The sequence below is a fragment of the Symphalangus syndactylus genome, chromosome 5 (assembly GCF_028878055.3).
Source record: "Symphalangus syndactylus isolate Jambi chromosome 5, NHGRI_mSymSyn1-v2.1_pri, whole genome shotgun sequence".
Taxonomy (NCBI): Eukaryota; Metazoa; Chordata; class Mammalia; order Primates; family Hylobatidae; genus Symphalangus; species Symphalangus syndactylus.
Genome location: NC_072427.2, coordinates 49,940,349 through 49,966,849, shown reverse-complemented (window position 1 = coordinate 49,966,849; position 26,501 = coordinate 49,940,349). Strand labels below are relative to the sequence as shown.

At 38.7% G+C, this 26,501-nt stretch overlaps 1 long non-coding RNA gene across 9 annotated transcripts in view; it reads right to left on the bottom strand.

Annotated features, from left to right (window-relative positions):
* LOC129482497 (uncharacterized) overlaps positions 1-26,501 on the bottom strand; it is a 151,558-nt gene that overhangs the window by 34,088 nt on the left and 90,969 nt on the right. For 4 of the 9 annotated variants that reach the window (XR_008657722.1, XR_008657723.2, XR_010121064.1 and 1 more), the window contains exons 1-3: positions 21,492-21,645; positions 13,670-13,814; positions 5,378-5,873 (exon numbers count right to left, since the gene is read on the bottom strand). The exons of 1 other annotated variant lie outside the window; for it this stretch is intronic. This is a non-coding gene — a long non-coding RNA (uncharacterized lncRNA). Of the gene's footprint in view, positions 1-5,377; positions 5,874-6,334; positions 6,692-13,669; positions 13,815-21,491; positions 21,646-26,501 lie in introns of those variants that run through there. 4 more of the 9 variants (XR_010121067.1, XR_008657724.2, XR_010121065.1 and 1 more) reach the window with 4 other exon arrangements.

Sequence of the window (26,501 nt, the reverse complement as noted above, 5' to 3'; positions counted from 1 at the left end):
TAGAAATGCAAATTCAAACTTTTCCCTCCTTCCTTTCCACTTTTCCCTCCTTCCAGCCAAACCACCAGCAAGCACTGTCAGCTTATCTAAGTATATGTTTGTTTAGAAATTACCAAATCTTGAACCAAAATAAGCAGCAACCAGAATTCTCCTCCATAGAGAGATTGTCTCAGACATCAGTTAATCCACAACCTGACTCTGTCCCCAGTGATGCTGGGCAGGCTAACAAATGACCCAAGACTAGAGATAAGTCATCCAGAAAGTCATGTAGATCCTACACCTCCACACCCCTTCTGCATGCCCTGCTTGCCAATATTTCTTCTTAAAACCCTGTTTTCTGCCCAGAAAACTTATATGGTTCCTTTAGATATGAATTCAGCCCTTCCACATTGATAAGCTCTGGAAATAAAGTGGCTTTCTTTTTTTTTTTTTGGAGACAGAGTCTCGCTCTGTCCCCCAGTAGCTGGGATTACAGGCACACGCCACTGTGCCCGGCTAATTTTGTATTTTTAGTAGAGACAGGGTTTTGCCATATTGACCAGGCTGGTCTTGAACTCCTGACCTCAGGTGATCATCCTGCCGCGGCCTCCCAAAGTGCTGGGATTACAGATGTGACCACCATGCATGGTCAGTGACTTTCTTTTTACTACCCTTCTGTTATGTGATTTTGCAAGTGGCCATGGCCAAACCTGGGTTTGGTAACAAAATGGTGCCAGGCTGTAATACAATAGATGAGGGGCACTTTTTTCCTTAAATCAGGATCTGTCAATTCTCTTTACCGCACTGAAGCTCACAGACCCTGACTGCTGCCATACCTAGCAGGGCAAGTGCCCATCTATTATTACATATTCCCATGAAATACCTGTGTTTTGCTCTGTTGACTGCTCATGTCTCACACATCTTGAACAAACGTCTCCAATCTTTGCCTAAGTTTTGACTAAGACAACAAAAGAAAAATCTAAAAAATTCACAAGCAAGAAAACCTTTTGAGACTATTAAACCGGATGAAAATGATAATAAATAAGAGATTGAAATTCCTTTTTGTAAGCTAATGGCACAAAAATATTTTCTGATTACAGCATATGATGTGCACATTTTCTAACTGGTATTTTTTATATCACTGAGAACTAAAAACAAGTTTAAAAATCACTCATCAAAAATAAGAAAATAATTCATATCTAATAGAATGGGTGACCCGTACAGAGAACTGTCATGTATACGTACATGAGGTGAGGTGGAAGGAATTATGGAGTCCAGTCAATGTCTAAATCTTTCGTACAAGGAGAAAGTGAAACAACATCATGAAGTTCACACCTACACGGTTAAGAAGAGGTTGCTCCTTGCATTCAGATGTGAAGTCTAACTTTCCTGCAACACAAATCAATACCTTAACCTTTCACATGTACAGCAAACTAAGCCATAGAATACAAAGTTTGACAGATCTTTTTAAGCATAAGAAGATCTTTTTAATGTGGGACAATTTTGCCTTGTGGCTTACAGAATAGTTTCTGTCCTTCTTTTTAACCAGAGCTATTTAAGAGGAAATTTCTGGAAAATCATAAAACAATGGGTAACGTCTGTCACTTCTAATAAAAGTGATATTAACATTCAATTTATGAAAGAGAAATAGGAGTAAAGATGAAAATAATTGATATGGTTCATTGAAAAATAATTATGAATACATTTTTAAAACAGAGAAATGAAGGCCTTAAATCTATGATACAAAAATAAATATTTGGTTTTAGATGATGCTTACATGACCAAAAAGGGAGAATATTTATACACAAGTGTTTAAGACATTTGCACAAGAAATTAAATCAAAATCAAGGAGAAATATCACAATGTAAAATCTAAAGTCTTAAGGTGTCATTGGTCAGCAAACAGAATCATTTTTGAACAAACTCAGCCTTTTTTAAAAGACTTGAATTCCCTACCTCAGCCCACAACCAAGGCAGGGAGCTGCTGTCCTTGTGCATGCAGAGCGTCCAGAGAGGCTCTCAGCTCAGAGGCTCCCCTGTGAACCTGCCTTTGTTGGGCGTGGTCTGGAGGGGGACCCTGTTCACAGGATCATCTACAGCAGGGCAGGAGGCAGCCAGGGCTGACTCTCCAGGTTTTCAACAACATTGGCTGTTGTCAAAGATACTAAATACATAAAGTGGGTAGAGGTGTTGGGCGACTGCCTAAGGTTCACAAGGACATAGAGATTTCAGAGTCAATAGCAACGTTCTAAAGTTGTATATCCACAGCCTTATTCAAGGTCCAGCTGAAAGGATTGGTGTAGGTGCAAGGCATGAAGGTCTGAACTTTTTTCACCTCATTATAAAGCAGCTCAGTGGTTAAAAGAACAGGCCCTGGGCCAGGCACAATGGATTATGCTTGCAATCCCTATGCTTTGGGAGACTAAGGAGGGTGGATTACTTAAGGCCAGGAGTTCTAGATCAGCCTGGGCAACAAAGAGAGACCTCCTCTCCATTAAAAAAAATTAAAAATTAGCGGGGCATGGTGTAGCTTGCACCTGTAGTCCCAGCTACTCAGGAGGCTGAGCGGGGAGGATCACTTGAGTCCAGCAGCTCACACACAGAATGTGTTCTGTGTTTGTGCCACTGTACCCTAGTTGGCGTGACAGAACAAAATTATCTCTTAAACAAGAAGAAAAAGAACAATCTCTAGAGAGAAAGTTCTTGAATAGACTGTCTTAAGAGTGTGGTATTTGCACAGAGATAGAATAAACAACCAATAACTTAAAAAACAGATATATGCATATATAAGCATATATTTAAGTTGCTGCATGGGGGAAACTTGGATTTTTATTAAAATGTTCCAGGGTATTGAATATCCACAGGGAGAAATTAAAATCTGACCCATGACTTGACATTACACACAAAATTAATTATAGTTGGTTCATAGATATAAATATAAAAATATTTAGTAGAGTATACAGAACACAATTCAGGAAAATAACTTCAAGACGACGAGGTAGGCTAAGCTGTCTGAAACTAGACCTGAAAAGCATTCACCATATAAGACAAAACATATTCTATGTAGTTGATGTGAGCACAGATTCTGGGGCATATAGAATCAAACTCAAGGTTCCTTTAGGCGTCTCCTGTCTAGAGTTAGCTCAGACTTGGAAATGGACCAGAGGAGTGGGAATAGTGCTTACTTCCTGAGATGGCAGGTGGATTGTATGAAATGATAACATATAAACCATGTAGTATATTACTAAGCCTACACTAACCCTGAAAAATAAATATTCTAATAAATTGTGAGATGTATCAATTGCGTTAGTTGTAACGTGTCATTATTTCCTGTATCAGAATGAAAGAACAAAACCAGTAACAGTGAAACTTAATACTTTTATCATTTGGAAATACATTGTATTATAATAACATCATTATGTTATAATTATTGGAAAAAAGCTGTTTTCAAGATATATATATGTGGATATTTGTCTTATCTTTTGTCACTCCTATGATTACATGGGATGGAACATAAAGGAAAACACACCCACAAAGGTCTTCCTAAATTTTCTCCCATTCAGATCCAACTCTCCTGAATCACTCTTCAATTCATCTTGCTCATGATGTTCCCCATGTTATCATCATTTGTGCTAATCTGAAGCTTTGGTGATGCTGCATTTCCTGTGAGATTCCTGTGTTGCTCCTGCGAGTTTGTATTTTCAACCTTCTGAAACCTCCTATGCAAGATTTGAGGCTGATGTTGATATCACCCAAAAACGTCAACAGGAGGTTTGCAGACCAAGCTCATATACAGGTAAATGAGGACAATCACATTACGACTGCCTTCTCGTCAACAGTGTTTTAACGCTTTCAAATTTAAGATGCATCTGTATTTGATAGAGGTGAAAATGTGCACTCTACGATGAATGGAATACACTGTTTTCTCTGTGACTGCTCATTTCTCAGTATTAAATTATGGTGGCTCACTGGCTATACTCTTGTTTGTTATTGAGGAAATATGCCTAAATTTTATCACATAAATTTATAAACTGCATTTATGTTCCACATGGAAGCTTCACCACTGTCCTCCATTAGGGAAGTCCAGTTTGTCCACTTCTCATTAAAGTGAGTGTCCAGAGAGGTGTTATAAACTGCATTTATAATTTTAGACACATTAGACTTATTAGTGGAGTACTAGAATTCTTATGTCACGTATGGAGATATAGTTCTATGAGCCATGGTTTAAGAAATCCATTGAAGACAAAGATGAAAATTGTAAAGAGTTACTTGGAAAATTTACTGGCGTGGTAGCTCTCTAAAGACCTGGAAAAAGCTGTATTTTGAAACTTTAAACTGTAATCTTAGAAATATGAGCAACGCTTCCTGTAAACTTTACAGTTTCCATTCTTTCAGCTGTAACATTTGTGTATCTTTTTCGTCATTCACATTTGTCCTTTTAATCACATGGCTGGTGATCGTAGAAATCACCTTATGATTAGTCACTGCAGAAGTGAATGCATACTGGTCACTTTAAGATATTTTGATCTGCCCCTTGCTACTCTGGTCAACTCTACTTAGGGTACTTCGATATTGGAATCAGTTTTGGTGTCCCCTCATGAGTACACTGAGTGATGAAAAAACTCATACAGTCATAGTTAAGGGAGTTGACTGAAATTTCACCTAGAGTTTTAGACTCCAGGAAAGTTGAATTAAGTAAACACAAAGTCATGCCATTACATATATGAGATATTCCTTCTTTGAACTCAATCTTCTTATCAGGCTAGAGCGTGGAGACAGAGCATTGGGTTTGCCTCGTGATGTGGTCTAAAAATTTGGTTTGTTTGCAATAGCATCTTTTGTAGACTTGTGTCCAGACCACCCTCTATACAAGTGTTGATTTAGGATACTGTGCAAAATCATATCTTCCATGCAGTTAAAGTTTGCCTGGGGACGCAGTGCTCAGTACTTTGTCATCTGTGCCTGTGACATCATGCTGTTCAAGATTTATGGATGTCAATGGGAGTTCAATATGTAGCTCCATGGCTTTGTAGGCCTTTTAGGCATGGTTCCTGAAAACAACTCTGCTGCTACTAAGAAGAGTGCAATGGCCTCTTAATAGGAAGCTGTGTGGAGAATTAGTGGGCAGCCAGTACGCAGGCAAAGTAATCAGGCAGCCTGTTTCTGTCTCTCAGATCACTGCATGGAGGGTTGGAGATATGCTGTATACTGTTTTTTTGTTTGTTTTGTTTTTGTTTTGCTTTTTGCCTACTGAGATTTCTCTTCTTGTGCACAACATGTATATATCACTCAGTAGCATTCGCCTGCAAAAACCCTGTTGGAAAGATTTATTCCCAGGTCTCTGGAAGCAGGGACTGTCCTAAACCAACTTATTAGAAATACTTTTGTCCTCTGCTTACCTGCTATCTTGATGGCTTTAGGGTTGGCCAAGGGCAATATAATTCCACCATGTGAGTATCAGCAGAGTGCACGGTCCTGAACAGTTCCCGATGGAGCCTGTAGAATAAAGAGAACTAAATTAGAACAGGTTTTCTGAAAGGTTTGAAGGTAAAGTTGTCTTTGGATTACTTGAAGAAGAAATCCCTGTATCAAGAAAACATGATCCTGAATGCAGAAATATGATTTATATTCCCTGTCACTGAAATTTCTTATTATTGCCTTACATCGTCTGGAAGTCATGTCTTCCGAAAAGGTTAGTGGGGTCCTGAATATACTCTGCTAAATGGTGTCCTAAAATGGGGCTTTCTGGGGTATGTGAAAAACAGGCATCTTCCTTTCAAGAAGTGGATGCTGACGCTGTAATGACTAGGTAGTGGGGAAGGAGAAAGAGGATAAGAGTCCTTGGAGCTTGATGGTACCTTCCTGAAGCAGTGGCGCCTGAGTTTCGAATGTTGCCTAGAAAAGAAAAGGTAGATTACTGTTCAATCCCTACATGCCCACTTGTATCTGAAGGCAAAAGTTTTTTGCTGATGTCTTTACTTGCTTACTTTTTTTAAAAAAACAAAATAATAATATTAAAAAACATATTTATTTTGAAATAACTGCAGATTTACATAAATGTACATAGGTAAGTACAGACAGTTTCATGTACCATTCAGCTAACTAGAATGTAAGTATCTATTATAACCATAGCAAATTCATGAAAACTAAGAATTTAACTGTTTTTCAAGACTATTAACTGATCTACAAACTTCCTTCATATTTTACCAGGTTTTCTAATAATGATATACTTCTCTATTCCAGGACCTAATCCAGAATACCACCTTAAAATTACTGTCAGGTATATTACTTACTACTTGGTGCATAACAAATTCCTACATATCTTAGTGGCTCAGAACCACACACATATTACTCACAGTTTCCCTGGGTCTTCGGTCTACATGTAGGTGATGGCTCAGGCTGAGGCTAAGCTGGGGAAGGGTCTCCTTCCAAACTCACATTATTGTTCTTAGGATTCACTTCCCTGCCCTCATCAGGAACTCACTGATGTGTTATTAAAACCACATAAAATTAATACCAATTTATCAAAAATATTTCAAAACACTACAATAATAATAAAGAAGTAGAAAATAGATTACTTCCCATTGTATACTATGAATTAGTTTACCCTGATTGAACAACTAGACAAAGACATTTCAAATAAGGAAAATGAAGATCAATATGCCTTATAAATACAGAGACAAAAGTCACCAGGGAAATATTATCAAATGAAATCAGCGTCATGTAGAAAGTATTATACACTATGGCAACGGGTATTTACCTCAGGAATGCAAATTTGGTTCAACATATGATACAATTAATGTCATACACTATATTAATAAAGAATAAAAACTACGCGATAATCTCAGAAGGTGTGCAACAAGCACTTGAAAATTCCCAGATTCAGTATTATAAAAACATGCAGCAAATTAGGCAGATAACTTTCTTCATTTCCCAGGGCATCTATGAAAAGCTCACATATCATCATAAGTAATCTGAAAGGTTCACTAATTTCTCTGATATTAGAAACAACTCAAATATTTCCACTGTTGACATTTGTTTCCAAAATTGTACTGGAGAATGTAGACAGGGCAATTCATTTAGAAAAATAAATATAATGTTTGTAGTATGGAAAGGAAGTCAAACTCTGTTTGCAAATGACATGATCTTATGTATAAAAAGTCCAAAGGACTCTAATCAAATATGTTTAGAATTTAAAGATGAGTTCAAAGAAGTTTGAAGTATATAAAATATATAAAATATTTTAAATTTCTCTATACTAGCAATTAACAATCTAAAAACAAAACTCAGAAAACCGTTCCAATTGAGATTGCATCAAAAATACTTAGGAATAAGCTTATCAAATAAGTATAAGATATGGACACTAGAAACTATAGAACACATATTGAACAAAATTAATAGAAAATCTTTGAATGCTCATTGTTTAGAAGGGTTAATATTGTTAGGTTGGCAATATTTTCCAAATGGATCTATAGAATTAATGCAACTTCTCTCAAAACCCCAGGTGGCATTACTTTCCCCTAAATTCAGAAGGTTATCCTAAAATTATACATAATATAGATCCTGAGCAGCCAAAACACTCTTGAGAAGGACAAAAAGGGTTTGTATAGTAGATATATGCTTCCTGATTTCAAAACTTACTACAAAGTAATAGTAATCAAGATCTGTGTTACTAGTATAGGGATACATGTATTGATCAATGGAGTAGAATATAATACTCAAAAATGAATCCTTACATTTATGGTGAAATGCTTTTATAATGTGGCCAAATAAATTAGGTATGAAGCGATATTTTCTTGTCAAATCTTTCTGGGTCAAGTGGATATCCACATGCAAGTTAGACTCTTGCCTCATACCAGAAACATAACTGACTCAAAATGATAATCCATCTACATATAACAGCTAAACAGGGCCAAGCCATAAAAAGGAACACAGGAATACATCTTTGTGGTCTTTAGTTAAACAAGGTTTTAAGATATGACACTGAAAAGCACAAAGGAAAGAAGAAAATATAGAAATATTAAACTTCATTAGAATTAAAACCTTTTGCAATTTAAAGTCCACCAGCAAATATAAAGAGGCACCCAAAGAATGGCAGAAAATATTTGAAAATTGCAAATTTTATAGGTGATAATGGTCTATTATCCAGAATATGCAATGTCTTACAACTCAAAGTTAAAAGGCAAATATCCCAATCACAAATGGCAAAATCTTAAATAGCCAATTCTCAAAGGAAAGCCATAGTCATATCCAAAACCACATAAAAATATGCTCAATGTCTTTTGTCATTATGAGGTAGCAGACTGGAAGGACTTGTTTTCTGGTTTCACAACCTTGACGACCAGAATAAGATCTGCTCCAGACAGGATAAAGTGAAAAAACTGGCAGACGCCTGTACATTGTGGCAAATGTGATCCCTGGCAGTCTTCATTTGTCACTCACATAAGACACTCCTACCAACCACATAACTGTTTACAAATTCCATGGACACAACTCAGAAGTTATCGCCCCTTTCCATGGAGACAACCTAGAAGTCACTGACCCTTACCTGCCTCAATTTGCATTGACCTGCCCCTCAATTTGCGTACAATTAAAAGTGGGTTTGATTGCATATAAATACAGTTGCCAAGAGGCCTATATGTTGCCAACTCTGAACACACTGCTTAAGAGTTAGCCCTGCTCTGCTAGGAGCAGTACCATTCAATAAAATATTGCCGTCTAACCTCACCCACTTGCCCTTAAATTCTTTCCTGCACAAAGCTAATAACCCTCTCAGGATAAGCCCCAATTGTGTGACTCACCTGTCCTACAAAAATTAGGTGAAGGCAAATCTAAAACCAAGAAGTGTACTTCAAAAATCTAAAAAGCATATTGCTAAAAAATATAAGTTGAAAAGGTAAAATACTGTGAAAAGGCAAACTTCTTACCTACTAAATAAGGTTTTTAATTTGCATAATTTAGCTAAACTCTTTGTGTTACAAAGTTCCTCACGATTTAGAAAACAATTATTATGTATCCACTATTACAGTATCAAAGACAGTAATTTCACTGCCCAAAAGAAATCTTCGGTAGTTCACTGATTTCACCTTTCTCTCTCCCAAGCCCCTTGTTACCACTGAACTCTTCACTATCACTACACTTTTTCCTTTTCTAGAGAGTCATATAAATGGAATTACACGGTATTTTGACTGTTTCAACTTCTATTTTTTTACATAGCAACATACCTTGTTCAGGTAGTATGATTAAATTAACAACATCAACTTGCTTGCAGGGAGTGCTAGATTACATACAAATGAGAATGAGTGGACCCATTTATATGGTGCTGGATTAGGTCATATGGTGTTGGAAACATTAGTAGAAATTATAAAATTACCAAATTACCCTGGAGTACAATTAAATTCACAGACTGGAGCATATAATAGTGACTGAACAAAAGAAAATGCCAAAAAAACAAGAAAACCAACCAACCACACAACATCAAACTTTAATTATGGAGGTATTTCAAAATGATACAAGAGACAACTTAAAAACCTTCCAGTAGCCAACACTGGAACAATCTGCGCAATTAACAAAAAATAGCGGCCGAGCATGGTGGCTCATGCCTGTAATCCCAGCATTTTGGGAGGCCGAGGAGGGTGCATCATCTGAGGTATGGAGTTCGAGACCAACCTGGCCAACATGGTGAAACCCTGTCTCTACTAAAAATACAAAATGTAGCCAGGTGTAGGGTCTCATGCCTATAATCCCAGCCAGTCGAGAAGCTGAGGCACGAGAATCACTTGAACCCAGGTGGCAGAGGTTGCAATGAGCTGAGATCACACCATTGCACTCCAGCCTGAGCAACAGAGAAAGGCTCTGTCTCAAAAAAAAAACAAATAGCATATATGCATTGTAAAATAAATATCCATATTTAGATAACGATATAAATAAAAGATGCATGTATAAATGAATAAATTAATACACATGAAATAATTGGAAAAGAATAGGCACATGTTTATGGTGAAGGTTTAAAGGAATTTGTAGACATTCTGCCAATAATGAATGTCTACTCTTGTTGATAGTTTGTAATCTTGATATGATATGATGAGAATGGCACTTTTTGGCCAGGCACAGTGGCGTGTGCTTGTAATCCCAGACTAGCCTGGCCACCATATTAAGACCCATCTCTATAACAAAATAAATATTAGTTGAGCCCAGGAGTTTGACCCCGGCCTGGGCAACATGGTGAAACCTTGCCTCTACCAAAAAAAAAAAAAACAACTAACAAACAACAACAACAATAAATTAGTCCAGCATGGTGGCATGTATCTGTAGTCTCAGCTACCCTGGAGGTTGAGAGGGAAGGATCCTTAAGCCCAGAAATGGAGGCTGTAGTAAGCCAAGCTCATGACACTGCACTCCAGCCTGGGCGAGATAGTGAGACACTGTCTCAAAATTAAATAAATAAAAATGACACTTTTCCTCATGATTTTTCTCCCCTAAGCCCACAAATCCAGTCTTATCATTAGAGAAACATCAGACAAATCCCACATTAGTAACATTAATGTCATCAAAAATAAGGAAACTCCGAGAAACTGTGACAGTCAGAGAATTCTAAGGAGACATGACATGTACCTGTGATAAGGTATCCTGGATGAGATCCTGGAACAGAAACAGGACATTAAGTAAAAACTAAAAAAAAAAAATGAATAAAGTATGAAGAGTAGTTATAGTGTTATAAAACTGATTGGTTGTGACAAATGACCTACATTAATGTAAGAATTTAATAAAAATGGAAACTTCGTGAGATATATGGAAATTCTATGTACTACATTTACAACTGTTCTGTAAACCTAAAACCATTCTTAAATTTATAAGGTTTCTTTATCTTTAAAGTCACTGCCGACCTTATAAAACAACATGAGCTATATGTCTGATGGCCCTTAGTGCATCTCCTTAGCTTCACCATCTTCCTTAAGCACTGAAAGTAGCTATTACTGTGAATTATTTGTTATCTTCTAATTTGTGTTTATTATATTTACCTCTATGTTTATATTTCTAATATCTATAATGTTTATTTTTCTTGTCTTCAAACATACATGCATAGTTTTAATGTATTTATGTCCCTAGTTTAACCATGAGAAATCATGAGACAAATTCGTATTTTGCAAAAACCAACAAAGTATCTGACCTGTACATTTCAAAACAGTCAAGTTCACAAAAAATAAGTGAAGACAGAGAAATTTGCAGATTGGAGAATACTTGATGTGTCAGGTAGACCCTACGATGGTGCCCAGTGAACCTCATCTGTAAAAAACACACTGCTTATGTTATTTCATGTGCTCTATTGAGTGGCCTCCTCTGTGTCTCACATGACCAATACACCTGAACTTAACATTTTTCCAATTCAGAGTTTTCCTAGAAAGTGGTTGTCTTGATATGAATGTAGTGGTCACAGGTCTGAAAAGTGCCATAAGGGCATCTGACAGTATTTAAAAGTTTACAGTAATCCAATCCCAATGACCACCAATCAATGAATGGATAAGGAAACTATGGTATATATAATGGACTACTACTCAACCATAAAAAGGAATGAGTTAATGGCTTTTACAGCAACCTGGAAGAGATCAGAGATTATTATTCTAAGTGAAGTAACTCAGGAATAGAACACCAAACATCGCAGGATCTCACTCATAAGTGGGAGCTAAGTTATGAGGATGCAAAGGCATAAGAATGACACAATGGACTCTGGGGACTCAGGAGAAAAGGGTGGGAAGGGGGTGAGGGATCAAAAACTACAAATGGGGTGCAGTGTATACTGTTCGGGTGTTGGGTGCACCAAAATCTCACAAATCACCACTAAAGAACTTACTCATGTAACCCAAACCACCTGTTTCCCAATAACCTATGGAAATAAAAAAAATTACAGTAAGGATGCCTGGTCAAAGACTGGACAATTAGGCATTGAGTCATCTGCCAGGGTAAATATCCCATGAAAGGTGCACTGTAAACATCCAGGACCAATTTCCTGGAGTCCTGTTGGACAGCGTTATAATTTGAAGCCATTGTCCCAAGAGAGACCTCAAGAGAGTATTAGATACTACAAAAATACAACATAGATGTAGAGGTAATTTTATAAATCATGGCTCAAACATCCCATGGAGAAGGAAGATAGAAATGGTAAAGTGTTACTTGAAAGTTTACGGAGTTGCAGAGCGTAGCTCTCTGAAGACAGAAATACTCATCTTGAGGCTGTTTGACTTAATCTCAGAAATATAAGCAGAGACTGTTCTAAGTTGCTTTCCAAATCCAGTTCTTCATTTAGATCAACTACCCATCTTCTTCTCCCTCTCCTTTTATTCTTCCTATCTCATAAACGATGGTCATGTGAATCTCACTGTAAGCAGTCGCTGCTTACGCAGGCACATTACAGTTATTGTGAAATGCTTTGCTCTGACCACTTGTTAACTCTTGTCAACTCCACTTGTTGATACCTGGAAAATGAAACAAGCCTTGGTGTTCCCTGAAGACTGTACTGCATGAAGAAGAAACTCATACAATTTATAATTTAGAATGTTGAGCATATTTGCCCTGAGAGTTTCAGCTTCTACGAGGGTTCAATTCAGTGAACAGAAAGCCCTAATTTAAAATACAGGAGTCATGCACCTTTTAAGCTTTATTCTCTATTCAGGGTAGAGGGTGGAGACAGGGTTGGGTTCAGGCCTCATGATGATGTCAGCCAATGAGATGTTTTCAATAGCATCTTTCTGAGAATTCTGGTGGCCAGTCCAGCCTCAGTACAATGTGGTCACAGGTGTTTTACTGTATTGTGAGAAATCATAACTTCCATGCTATGGTGGTAGTGTTTGGGAGCTCCGTGCTCAGCACTGTGTTTGTTCTCTGTGCCAGGGATATCATGGTAGCACAGTTCTGAGTCTATCACCTTTCCTGTCTTAACCCTGGGCACGCAGAACTCATTGACCCTCTTGCTACCTAGAGATGAGTCTCTCCTTATACACATCTACTTCCACCTCCTTCATGGCCTGCCACTTGCTGATTTTGTTTGTTCCCGAATAGTTTCGTCATGAATGATATTCACAGTACACATCATAACAGACCATTTGTATGCATTGAAATGAAGAGGAAAAAAGGGATTTGACGTCACTTACCTTATAGAAACTCCTCTTATAATGAAATGAAAAGAGAAAACTTCCATGTACTAAGATTGGCAACTTTGTTTTTTTGAGACGGTGTCTTGCTCTGTCCCACAGGCTGCAGTGCAGTGGCACAATCTCGGCTCACTGCCAGCTCCGCCTCCTGGGTTCATGCCATTCTCTTGCCTCAGCCTCCCGAGTAGCTGGGACTACAGGCGCCCGCCACCACGCCTGGCTAATTTTTTGCATTTTACTAGAGACAGGGTTTCACTGTGTTAAGCAGGATGGTCTCAATCACCTGACCTTGTGATCCACCCGCCTCGGCCTCCCAAAGTGCTGGGATTACAGGCGTGAGCCACTGTGCCCGGCCTAAGATTATCAATTTAAATGAGGCTCTCCATCTTACGGGGTGAATTGTAAGCTCAGAGGGGTAAGAAGGTTTATTGAATTATAAATGTCCCAAATAATAGCACCTGGATTGAGCCACTGCACTCCAGCCTGGGCGAAAGAACGAGACTCCATCCCCCCCAAAAATAATAATAATAATAATAATAGCACCTGAATTACTGATACAATCTTCTCAAAAGTAAGAAATATGGTCAAGGTCAGCTGTATCTCTTACTCCACGTCTGCTGGATGCAGGAATTTATCTTCTCACTGGAGCTATGAAGTTGGTATGGAGAATGTAGCCCATGATCACGGTCTGAAAAAGCAAAAAGAGTCCTAATTTCGTAGATGTCCTTGGGAGTGTAGCATACAGTCCCATGGCTTAGTAAGCTTTGTGGGCATCGTTCCTGGAACAACCCTGGTGCTCTCCCGTACAGTGGTGTGGCCTGTGAACAGGGAGCTGTGTGGGGGATGAGGGGACAGTCCTCCCTGCTGTAGGGATATTTGTGTAGCCAGCACAGATGCAGAGTCAGCACTCAGCCCATGTCCATCTCTTAGATCACTGCATGGTGGGCTGGGGGATGCTGTACTGTGCTGTTTTTTCCTTTTTTTCTATTAGGCTATTTCCACCTCTGCACAACACACTCTGTATCACTAACATGCCTCACTTTCATATGCCTGGTGTCTAAAGGTTCATTTCAGGTCTCTGTAAGCAGGAATTAGCCTACAACCCCATGATTAGAAGCTTTTATTTTCATACCTAGTTAACCTTCTACACTATGATATTGTCTATGCTGCAGCTTTTCGGCCTCTCACTGGACAAAAGAAATCCATGATGTTATAGCATCAGGGGACTGTGTGGTGCCATGAATTCATGATGGAGTGTGCATAATAAAGAGAACTTAATTATCATAGGGTATTCTCAAAGGCTTTAAAAAACTTTAAAACTTGAATAAAAGAATCTCTGAACTAAGAAAACACTCCTAATGTAGAAATATTATTTATGTTCCCGATCACTGGTGTTTCTCAATCTTGTCTGGAAGTCATGTCTTCCAAAATGTCTTTAGTGAGATCCTACAAAGACACTACCACAAAGTGCCTGAAAATACGGCCTTCTAACATATGTGGGGCGGGCACCTTTCTTTGAAAAAGTGGTTACTGATGTATGAACTGGTGACTGGGTAATGGGGCATATGACGGGAAAGAAGAAACTGGATGGCAGTCCCTGGAGCTTGATGAGCTGCCTGAAGCCTGAAGCAGGTGCCCTGTGTAGGAATGGGGATAATAAGGCAAGTACTTTGCCTTTCACTCCCTGCATCTCCACTCATCCTCTGGTCCAAGGTTTCTTGTTGTTTATGTCCATCTGTGTTGGTATTTATTTTTTGTTCCAAAATAATGCATTTTAAGAATATTTTTATTTGAAAATAATTTTAGTTTTACAGAAAGTTGCAAAGATAATGCAGTTTTACATAATCTACAGCTTCCTGAAATGTTAACAACTTATGTAACCTGAATGTATTTATGAAAACTCAGAAATTGACAGAGGTACAAAACTATTAAGCGAAATACAGTTAATAGTTTCGAAGCATTAACTGAAATACAGACTTTCTTAATATTTCGCCAGATTTTCCACTGATGTCATTTTCTGTTCTAGAATCCAATTACATTTACTGTCAGGTATATTACCTATAGGTTTCTGTATAACATATAACCGAACAGCTTAGATGTTCAAACCCACACATAAATATTACTTAACATTTTATCTGGGTCAGATGACCCAGGCTGAGGTTTCAAGCGAAGCCTCCCCTGGGGAAGGATCCCTTTCCCAGCTCATGTTAGTGTTGGTAGGATTCAATTTTTTTCTAGGTTGAGATGACTTCACTGGTGAATTATTCTAACCTTTGAGAATTAATAAGAATCCTTTATTAACTAATCTTTCAAGAAAAAAATAAAAACAGAGGAGTAGAGAACATTTCCCAATACGCCGCATGAAGCCCGTTTTCCCTGATGGCACAACTGGACAAAGAGATTTCAAGAAAGGAAAATCACAGACAAATATGCCCCATGAAATAGAGACAAAAATTCTGAAGAAAATACTATCAAAATAAACCAGTAATCTAATAAAAATATACATTATGAGCAAAGTCATTTGTCCCTGAAATATGTTTTGTTAAACATACAAAAACTATTACTGTAATACACTGTATTAATAGAATGAAGGACAAAAGCTTCATAATTATCTCTAAAGATACAGAATAAGCAGTTGAAAAATCCAAAACACATTCATGATAACAAGGCCGAGCAAATTAGGCATAGAAGGAAATTTTCTTAACTGATAAAAGGCATCTATGAAAAACTCACACAGCAACACACCATATTATGAATGTTTCAGCAATTTCTTCAAAAAATTAGCAACAGGACAAGGATGTATGCTCTTGCTACTTTTATTCAGTATTGTATTGGAACATGTAGCCAGGGTAATTAGGCAAGAAACATAAATATAAGACTTCTAGAATGAAAAGGATGAAGTTAAGCTATCTCTATTCATAAATGACATAATCCTGTGTATAGAAAATCCTAAGGAAATCACTAAAATAAGATTAGAACAAAAAATGAGTTCAGTAACACTTTAGTATACTAGGGCAATAAAAATCAATTGTATTTCTATATATTGTCAATTAATCTAAAATAAAACATAGAAAACAATTCCATTGAAAATATTGTCAAAAAGAAATAGACATTTGGGGGCAAAGGGGACCAACCTAAGAAATATAAAAATAAGGAGAGATTCTTAGTTTAAATGTCAAAGTATCTGTACATAAATTCTCTTGTTTAGTTAGAAACATTCTTTCCCATGGGGGTATGAGTTACCAATTCTAAAACTACTCTGCATGTATTTTGGACTCATTGATTATATAAAGGGGGCCAACTATCTCACTGTTAGCGTGGGAGGTTACATACAAGTAATGGGAATGGGGAAATTGATTCATGTGGTCTTGAATTAGATCATGGGTGCTGGAAACATTAATAAGAATTCATGCTGAACTTTACATAGCTATAAATGGAGAAATGTTGTAGAAATGCATGTACATATGTGAGTGTGAGTTACAAACATACATATAATCCTTTGCTCTGTCAGAAGACAAAGCATAGAATTAACAGACGCCTAGCAGAAATGAGAACACCATTGCTGACACCTTTGTTTGTAATGCCATTCACCAAAAAAGGAACTAGGAATTTGGGGGAAAATGGTTAATGGTAAGGTTGGGAAGGGAATCAACACTATTAAGGTTAAGTGCCTTGTAGAGCCAGAAAGTAAGAAAAAGTTAAACAACACAACCAACCAACACACTACACAAACCAAATCAAATAGCAATAATGTGGGTATTTCAAAGTGGTAAAGCAGCTGACTGAGAGGCCTTCTAATGACCAGCACTAGAGCAATTTGAACAATACAATAAACTAGTCTAATCACAGTGGAAATAAATATTTATTATTTGCCAATATGCCATATAATATAAATAATTGATTGAATAAATGTAAAATAAATGCTGGAGAACAGACGCATTGCCTATGGTAATGAAATAAAATACAAATGAAATACAGATACTATAGAAGTTCTGCCCTAAGGAGGTGAAGAATAATTCCCCACTTGTTAAGTATGTGCTTGCATGGTGACGTTTTTTTCAAAAAGTACGACATGGAAAGGGGGAAAATTAATTTTACAGTGGAGAAACTGGACCCACACTGCCTCATCCAGGTGCTCAAATTAGTATCAATAGTGATAAAAAGCATTTTGATAATATATGCCCATGGTACAATGAGTATTACACCCACCCCTGTCTCTTCTTCTTCCACATCTACAACTTCAGTCTAATTGTTAGTAAAAACAATCATAGAAATCCTAAATGGAGGATGTCAATGCCACGAAAAACATGGAAATTCAGAGAAACTGCAGAGACAAAAAAAGTTTAAGGAGACGTGATATCTAAATGTGTTATCTTGGAAGAGATCCTAGAACAGAAAACAAACATTAAGCAGGAAAAAAACAAATCTGATTAATATGTGGATATCAGTGAATGAGAATGCATAATGTTGGTGTGTTAATTGTGACAAATACCCATGCCAATATAAGAGGTTAATAATAATGGAAACTCTGTTTTATTTGCATATTAACTCTCCATGCTGTCTATGCAACTGTGCTGTAAGTCCAAAGCTAACGTAAAATAGAAAAGTTTTTTCTTTTTTTAAAAATTCACTGCTGACCTGAACAAACTGAATATTATCAATATTGTTGATGCCCCAAATGTGCATCTCCCCAATTTCATGGCATTTTTTACCCCCATGAAGGTTACTATTATTTTCAGTTTCCTCTTTGTCATTTCCTTTTTATATTATTTTTATGTCTAGGTTTATATTTCTATTTGTTCAGTTTTTATTATCTTCAAATTAAGATAAAGGTGTTCAAAATAAGTCTATAATTCTATTCAAATAATGAGAAATCATCCGAAGAATCCACATTGCAATGCTTCTTATAAAATACCTGACCAGTTCTTTTCTTAGGGGCTAAGATTCTTCAAGATAAACAAAGACTGGGAAACTGTTGCACATCAGACAGGACCTGATGTGGCTGGTAGACCTTAAGATGGTGCCCAGTGACCTCCACCTGCCAGGGTGCATGACCTTGTATTGTAATCCTCTCCCTGTGAGTATAGGCATGAAATGTGACTTGCTTTCATACAACACAATAATACAAGAATATTAGATGTCACATGACTGATCATGTTACGTAAAGTTGTGATTTTTTTTTTTTTTTTTTGTCTTCCTAGCAAGCTCTTTGCCTTGATGGCTTTGATAGAGCATTCTGCCACGTGGGAGAAGTCAACATGGGAAGAAACTGAATGCAGCCTCTGGTCAACAGCCAGCAAGGAACTGAGGCTGCCCTACAGTTTGCAATTTAAATTTCTGATTAATCCAAGCCCCCTTTCAAGTAACAATATATCACTTAAGATGTAGTGTGAACACCTTACAGTAACAGAATAACCCACATTCTTTCCTTCTGTCATTTATTGCAGTTATTCATCTCACTTATATAAGCATAAATGAACATAAATATTTGTATGTATATAGATATACACACACAATGACATATATTTTATCATATCTAATGAAATATATTCATTCTACTATTGTTTTTCACAAGCTGTTATTTGTTAGATTAAGAATAAAATTATTACCTAGATTAGCCACTAAAAAGGTAAAAAAAAAACAGAGATATGCTAAGAAATGAGATGAACTGATATAAAGTGCTCAAAACAACGAAAGGTAGAAAATGAGTGAAATACAAAAATAGGAACAAAGACAAATCAACAACTGAAAGATAGTAACAAATTTGGTAGATTTTTAATCCAACTGTATCAATCATCACTTTAAATGTCAATCTTCTAAATGCACTACTTAGAGGACAGAATGCATCAATAAAAGGGGACATGGGATAGAAAGAATAAATTCATGTAACACGTTACAATCTGAGAACCACGAGAACATCATGAGGTTTGCAGGAGAATATCAAAGAACATTTAAGAAGTCACGCAGACAGGCTGGGCATGGTGGCCAACACCTGTAATCCCGGCACTATCGGAGACCAAGGAGGGTGGATCACTACAGGTTACGAGTTAGAGACCAACCTGGCCAACATGGGGAAACGCCATCTCTACTAAAAATATAAAAATTAGCTAGGCATGGTGGCACCTGCCTGTAATCCTGGCTACTCAGGAGGCTGAGGGAGGAGAATCGCTTGAACTCGGGAGGCAGAGGTTGCAGTGAGCTGAAATGGAGTCACTGCACTCCAGCCTGGGCTACAAGAGCAAAACTCCATCCCAAAAATAAAATAAAATGATAAAATAAAGACCAAAACTACCAGACAGCTTATGGGTAGGGGATTTTAAAGACACAGAGGCAGGCGTAATACACAGTCACAAATTAATATATTGAGGTTACACAATGGTTTCAACCTAAAAGGAAGAAGTATCTTGAAGTGGACGCTTACAGGTCATAGGGGGATTCAAAGATTTTCTGATTTGTGATTATTTAAGGAAGTAAAATTTGTCAGAAAATTTGGGATCAGCAGAAAATAATGGTACTTCTGGCTCATAGACAGAACATCCTGTAGGCCCCTCAGGAAGAAATTCAGATTAACGAATGGCAGAGTTCGTTTCATAGATCCCCTTTACCTGAGGTCTATGTGCCAGTGGATCCATTTAGTAGAGGGGCAGCTTTCTGAAAAACAACTCAGGGATATACGTTAAGCTTTGATTTTTAGTTTCTATAGGGAACCCCATATTCTCATGACTCTCAATTCCTTGCTACTGTTTTAACTTACTATTACCTTCTTGCTTCTCAAGTGGCTCATGTACTTCTCAGAGGTAGAAAGGTGCCTGGAATTTCTCTGAAGGGACTCAAGATTTTCCTTTATTTCCATGCTTGGGGTGGTACACAGGCCCCTATGAGGGGACCCTGCACCTTCTCAGGCCCTAAATAAATCCTCATCTGCTTGTGGGACTCCTGAATTTCTTCTAACATGTTCTTGCTTTTGTATTGCTTGCTGCTTTCAGGTGAGAAAATTCCTGTCCAACCTTGGTGGATGAATCTCATCTTCACTGGCCAAGACATTTGGATGACTATTCATGTATGAATTGTGTCAAGAGTGCCAAAGTTCAGTACAAAATAATACACATCAGTTGATCCACTATTATTTAATAGAAAGGTGGGTAAATTATTGACTATGTCAATGAAAATGGAGATATAAATAGTTGCCAGCAGAAAAATATTTTTAAAATATTAAGCTAAATGAGAAAAAATAATAAAATATTTTAACATCCTTCCTAAAAGTGATTGTTCCAAATCTATTTGCTGAATAGAGCAAAATTATGTGTACATTTTCTAAGTGGCATTTTAAAAATTTGTCACTGAGACTATTTATTACTGCCTCAATGTCAGATCCATTCTTGGTCTGTTCAGGGATTCAGTTCCTCCCTGGTTTAGTCTTGGGAGGGTGTATTTGTGCAGGAATTTTTCATTCTTTCTAGATTTTCCAGTTTATGTGCATGGAGGTGTTCATAATATTCTCTGATGGTTGTTTATACTTCTGTGGTGTCAGTGGTAATACCACTGTTGTTGTTTCTGATTGCATTTATTTGAATCTTCTCAACATCACTCATTATTAGAGCAATGCAAATCAAAACCAACATGAAATACAATACCATCTAACACCAGTCAGAATGGCTATATTAAAAAGTCAAAAAATAACAAATAACAAATAGTCAAACAAATAACAGAGGCTGGCAAGATTGTGGAGAAAAAGGAACACTTATATACTGTTGGTGGGAGTGTAAATTAGTTAAGCCATTGTGGAAGACAGTGTGGTGATTCCTAAAAGACCTAGAGACAGAACTTCCATTTGACCCAACAGTCCCATTTCTAAGTATATACCCAAAGGAATATAAATCATTCTGTTATAAAGACACATGAACACATATGTTCACTGCAGCACTATTCACAATAGCAAAAACATGGAATCAATCTAAATGGTCCATCAACGATAGACTGTATAAAGAAAATGTGGCACATACACACCATGGAATACAATGCAGCTATAAAGAAGAACCAGATGATGTCCTTTGCAGGGACATGAATGGAGCTGCAGTCCATTATTCTTAGCAAGCTAACACAGGAACAGAAAACCAAATACCTCCATGTGCTCACTTATAAGTGGGAGCTAAATGATGAGAACACATGGACACCTAGAGGGGAACAACACACTCAGAGTTCCTGAAACCATCGGTTTGGTTTCCGATGAATGGAGCAATCAGACACACAAGCACACCAAGGCTTAAGCGTTCCGGCCACTGGAAAGGAAAGAAACTACCCAGGAACGCTACCTGCTTCCAACTAGCTGATCCCATGATTGGGGCTCTAGGGAATTTCTCTTTACCTGCCGAGATGTTTCTGTCTTGGGGAACTTCCTTTCTCTTCTTGCCACTGCACCAGCTGCCGACTACACTTCCTTACCACAGGGCAAGTGACATCTGAAGAGGCTGACCGACTTCAGAGCTGGGTAAGGCAACCAGAATACCCCCTGAACTGCCTCTGCCTGTTCTGTGATGTCACCTGAGTTCTGCTCTGTTTAGATATAGCTGCTTGTGACATCATCTGGGCGTGTATGGTATCTGTATCTATGTCAAGACCTGCGCTTTGCTCCACCTGGAGTCAGCTGATTGGTGGGAGGGCATCTGAAATTGAGATGCGGTTTCAGGACTTTTACTCAGCCCTTTAGTAGGGGTCTGTCTGGGACTGTGCAGTCTGAATCTGCAACTGTAAAAGTGTGCAATATCTACATTTAGGCCCTCATCTCTGTCTCTCTCTCCTCCTTCTTTCCTCTGAAGGTGATCTGCATCAGTCCCACTCCATCCAGGATCCAGCCCTGGAGGGAAACAGCCTCCACTGCCTTAGCAGCGTCACTCTTTTTAGGGCCCTGGAATACTTCTCACAAATGTGCCAGTTTTTATGGGGAAAGGAAGGATGTGAACTATTCAAAGGGTTATCCAAAGGGCTTCCCACCGTGCTTACATGCTTAATGTTGTTTGTGTGAAAAAAAGCTTAACAGCATATGGAATAAGTATGTAGGCAGTCCTGACTCCAACCCCTCTGCCCTTTTTATCTGCCTAATTTACTATTTAATTTGTTGCCATTCGGTTACCCTCTACTAGGGTACTAAGTACAGCAGAACATGGACTTGGGATGAAGTTGATGTGCTGGTGGTGCGGTGGTAGGGGAGTGCAGTGCTAGCTGGTGCTAATCACTAGCCTGCTCAAGGAGTTTATTCTCTGGTCTCTTTGGCTGTCCCAGCTGTGTGGTGAGATTTGCACAAGTGTTCCCTTTAGGACCATGAGTGGTATTAATTGCACTGCTTATATGAAGCTAGAAGTCTTTCTAACCCATAGAGGTCTGGTTGAAGGATATGAGCATTGCAGAACAGAAGAGAGACAACAAATAAAAGTTGTCATCACTGTTTCAACAGGAATGAGCAGTATGGACATAGAAACCAAGTCAGGAGGGGAAACAAGGTCTCTATCCCCTCTGGGAGGCCCCTGGGGCATACCATAGCTAACTGTAGATCCTATAGCTATGAGCCCTTGACTAAGAGAAAAATGGTCTATTATTGCAGTGCTGTTTGGTGGACAAGTTAGGATATAAATTTTGACCTCTGAATGTACGTAACCAATACTAGTCTTTAATGCAGTTAGACTCATTTTGTCAGAGGTCTGGAAAATTAGAAAAAATGCCATATGTCCAAGCCTTCATGCTTTTCGAAAATCAGGATTCATACCATGAGGGAAGATGTCAGCTGCTAGCTGTACCAAAGGACAGAATAGAAAAAAGGCTCTTCATAAGCCAGAGAGCCAAACTCAGGCAGAAAGCAATAAAGAAGAATTAGGACTTTTAAATGTCCTACACCCAGCTGTTTTTGCAGCTCCAACCACCACAGCCAGAATGCACCTGGCCTCTGCTCCACCCCTAACAGCTCCCACTGTGGTACCGCCATATGGGGCCCTTAGCACTGGCCTCTGCATTGGCCGGGACTGCCTTGATGCTACCAAGTGAGGCATCAGACCAATAAGAGGGAGCTACTCTGCCACCTCAGTATAATGAGAGAACACAGATGGCCTCTCCCTCCAGTGCTTGACAGGTACACGATTTAGCAAGGAAGTGCCATGGCAGGAGCAAGGGAATTCCCATTTACAAGGATGGCCATGGGTGGCTTGGATGCGAGTGGGCAACCTGTCAGACATTACTGGACATCCAGCCCATTTTCAACATCTAACTTGTGAAACGGAAAAACTCCACCCCACTTTATAGAATGGATCCCCTGAAAATGACTGACCTCTATGTGTCCATCTGTGCTACCCACCAGTGTACCTGAGCAGATGTGTAGTCTCTCCTAAATATGCTTCTGACTGCAGACCAAAGAAGATCCAGAGTCTTGGTGCCTCCATGAAACAAATCCAAATACCCCAAACCTGAAGGGATCATTCTGGATGCAAACACTAATTGGGGCTCCAATTGATAAGGGGACATGGACCATCTGGAATATTCACAAACATTCTTCCTGTTCGGACTCAGGAAAGGGGTACCAAAACAGGAAGCCTCACTAGGAATGACCCCTTCCCCACTCGAGTGACAGAGAAACAGAAGTTTCAATCATAAATGTGGAATGAACAAGGAAGGCTCTGCATCAGAAAAATCGAGACAAGCCTCTGGAACACAGCCAGTGTGCCTAGTGTAAGAAGAAAGGCCACTGAAAGGATGACTGTCCCAAAAGAAAGGACCAAGGGGCCAGAAAAAGGAGGAATATGATGAGGAAACAGCCCACAGTCAAATAATGGAGCAGGGTCACTGCTCTGACTACGGACAGGGATGCCTGGGGGCTCTCCTTAATCCCTAAGAGACAATTAAAATTTCCCCACAGGAACCCTAGGTACAACTGACAGTAAGGAAAAAATTGATTTCCTGGTTGATACTGGGCAAACTATTCAGTTTTAACACTTTATGAGCAAAAAGCACCGAAATGATTGTATCTGTGATAGGAGTTGCAAGGATAATGCAACAAAAGGCTTTCCTACAACCTTTAGAATGCAAACTAGAAAGGTTGAACCTAAGGCATTGCTATTTCTTTTTTTTTTTTTAATTATACTTTAGGTTTTAGGGTACATGTGCACAATGTGCAGGCTTGTTACATATGTATCCATGTGCCATGTTGGTTTGCTGCACCCATTAACTCGTCATTTAGCATTAGGTATATCTCCTAATGCTGTCCCTCCCCCCCTCCCCCCACCCCACAACAGTCCCCGGAGTGTGATGTTCCCCTTCTTATGTCCATGAGTTCTCATTGTTCAATTCCCACCTATGAGTGAGAACATGCGGTGTTTGGTTTTTTGTCCTTGCGATAGTTTACTGAGAATGATGTTTTCCAGTTTAATCCATGTCCCTACAAAGGACGTGAACTCATCATTTTTTATGGCTGCATAGTATTCCATGGTGTATATGTGCCACATTTTCTTAATCCAGTCTATCGTGTTGTTTCTCTGGGGAGAAATTACTTGAGTATTTAATTTGCATAACAGGTCTCTCCCCAGCAAGGGAATTGGGCATTCTGGCATATAGAAATAGCAACGCATTGATTTGCATGGCCATCAGAGAAATGCAAATCAAGGCGTTGCTATTTCTATATGCCAGAATGCCCAATTCCCTTGCTGGGGAAAGACCTACTATGCAAATTAAATACTCAAGTAATTTCTCCCCAGAGAAACAACTACGGCTGCAGGTCCTGCTGCAGCAAGCACTGCAACTAAGATGTTATTCACTTGCCTTAAGAAGAAACAAGAATTCTCCCTCAGAAGTCTATGAGAGAGTGTGTAATTGTGAATAAGCAGACGGAATCCCAGGAAAAACAAGAAATAAACAGTGAGTTCAGATAGAAAAAATAGAAGGGGCTACTGTGCCCTGGGTGGCAGGGGGGAGGCAAATAAAAAAATCAGTATACATTAATAAAGGAAGCCTTAGAAGGAATACAGCCTGTCTTTCAAAAATTTGAGAAGTAGACTGATTCATCCTTGCAGATCCCCATATAATAGCCCTATCATGCCTGTAAAGAAGCTACACTTCAACAAATATCAATTTGCCCAAGACCGGAGAGCCATTAATAAAATAGTCTTGGATATTCACCCAGTGGTGCCTAACCCATATACTCTAATGACTGCTATACATAGATATTATGAATGCTTTTCAGTGCTAGATCTAAAAGATGTTTTCTTCTGCATTCCAACTGAAGAAAAGACCCAGCAATTATTATTATTTTTTTTATTGACAGGGCTGAGAGACTAAAACAACCTTTCTATACTGTTGGACAGTGGGGCCTCAATGTGTTAAAAAATGCACCAACAATTTTGGGGGAAATAGTGGCAAAAGACTTAGGAGACCTACAACAAGATTAAGGAGTCTGGCTACAACACATAGAAAATTAATACCAGCCACAACTATAGGAAATGCTTAGCTAACGTCATCTTAGTTCTAAATCACCTGGTATAATATGGATACAAAGTATTCCCAAGAAGCCCCAAATATGTAAGTAGAAAGTAATCTGTCTTGGCTTTAGGTTAAAGCAAGGCCAAAGGAGCCTGGTCTGGTAAAAAAACAGGCAATAGCAGCCATAAAGCCACAGAGAATGGAAGCAACCACGGGGATTCTTAGAAAGGGTTAGCTTCTGCCAGATTTGGATTCCTAAGTTTGGACTAATGACTAAAACCTTTTATGAATCCCTAAAGGGACAAGACTCAGAGGCCCTTCTCTGGACATCTAAATGCCAACAAACATTTTATACCATCAAAGAAAAGCTGATATCACCCCCTGCACTGGGATACCAAATTCCCAAAAGCTGTTCAAATTCTATATCCAAGACAAACAAACCATAGGTCTGGGTGTGCTAATCCAAATGCTGGGAGTTGCCCCACAATCCATGGCCTATTTCTCTAAACAATTAGGCCACAGATTAAGGGATGGCCCCCCTTCCTCTGGGCAAAATCACCCACTGTGAAGTCCAACAGGAAGTAGAAAAATTTACTCTGGGACAGCCAGTTACTGTGTTTGTGCCCCATGAGGTGCTGACTCTGCTAGAACAAAAGGGAGGCTACTGGCTCACTGTGGGGTGAGTAGGCAGATACCAGGCCATCGTCTTACAGGATCCAAATATCACCCTACACACCACCATGGCTCTAAACCCTGCCACACTGCTCTCAGCCACTGAACACAATCCTGGGTTAAAGCATGACTGTAAATCCTTGATGCAGCTTATTCAAGCATGCTGAACGTGTCAGACTAGATAATGAGTGCTCTGGACTTGAACTACACTGATGGGAGCAGCTTAATGAAAGATGTGCACAGAGCC